The sequence below is a fragment of the Calidris pugnax genome, unplaced genomic scaffold, assembly GCF_001431845.1.
Source record: "Calidris pugnax isolate Ruff unplaced genomic scaffold, ASM143184v1 scaffold889, whole genome shotgun sequence".
NCBI lineage: Eukaryota > Metazoa > Chordata > Aves > Charadriiformes > Scolopacidae > Calidris > Calidris pugnax.
In genome coordinates this window covers 3171-4005 of record NW_015091532.1, presented here as the reverse complement: position 1 = coordinate 4005, position 835 = coordinate 3171, and positions in this window count along the sequence as shown.

Genomic DNA, 835 nt, shown 5'->3' with positions numbered 1-835 from the left:
CAGCCCCGTGACCATGGTACTGTGGCCCTGGGGACATCCTTGGGGACACCACGGGGACACCATGGGGACCTCATGGCTTGGGGACAAAGATACCATGGCCCTGGGGACACCATGGGGACCTCATGGCCTTGGGGACAGCACTGCCAGTCCCATGACCATGGTATTGTGGCCCTGGGGACATCCCTGGGGACATTCCTGAGGACCTCATGGTCTTGGGGACAGCACTGCCAGCCCCGTGACGATGGTACTGTGGCCCTGGGGACATCCCTGGGGACATCCCACAGCCCTGGTGACACCATGGCCACCACAAAAAGTCCCATGGCCATGACACCACAGTCCTGGAGACACCATGGGGACTTCATGGCTTGGGGACACTGATCTCAGCCCTGTGACCATGATACTGTGGCCTTGGGGACATCTTAGGGGACACCATGAGGACCTCATGGCTTGGGGACACCAATCTCAGCCCTGTGACCGTGATACTGTGGCCTTGGGGACATCTTTGGGGACACCATGGGGACCTTGTGGCCTTGGGGACAGCACTGCCAGTCCCATGACCATGGTACTGTGGCCCTGGGGACATCCCTGGGGACATCCCACAGCCCCGGTGACACCACGGCCACCACAAAAAGCCCCATGGCCATGACACCACAGTTCTGGAATGACCTTGGGGACAGTGCTGCCAGCCCCGTGCCCATGACACCGTAGCTCTAGGGACATGCCTGGGGACACCATGGGGACCTCATGGCCCTGGGGACACCAATCTCAGCCCTGTGACCATGATACTGTGGCCTTGGGGACATTCCTGGGAACACCACAGGGACATCATGTGGAC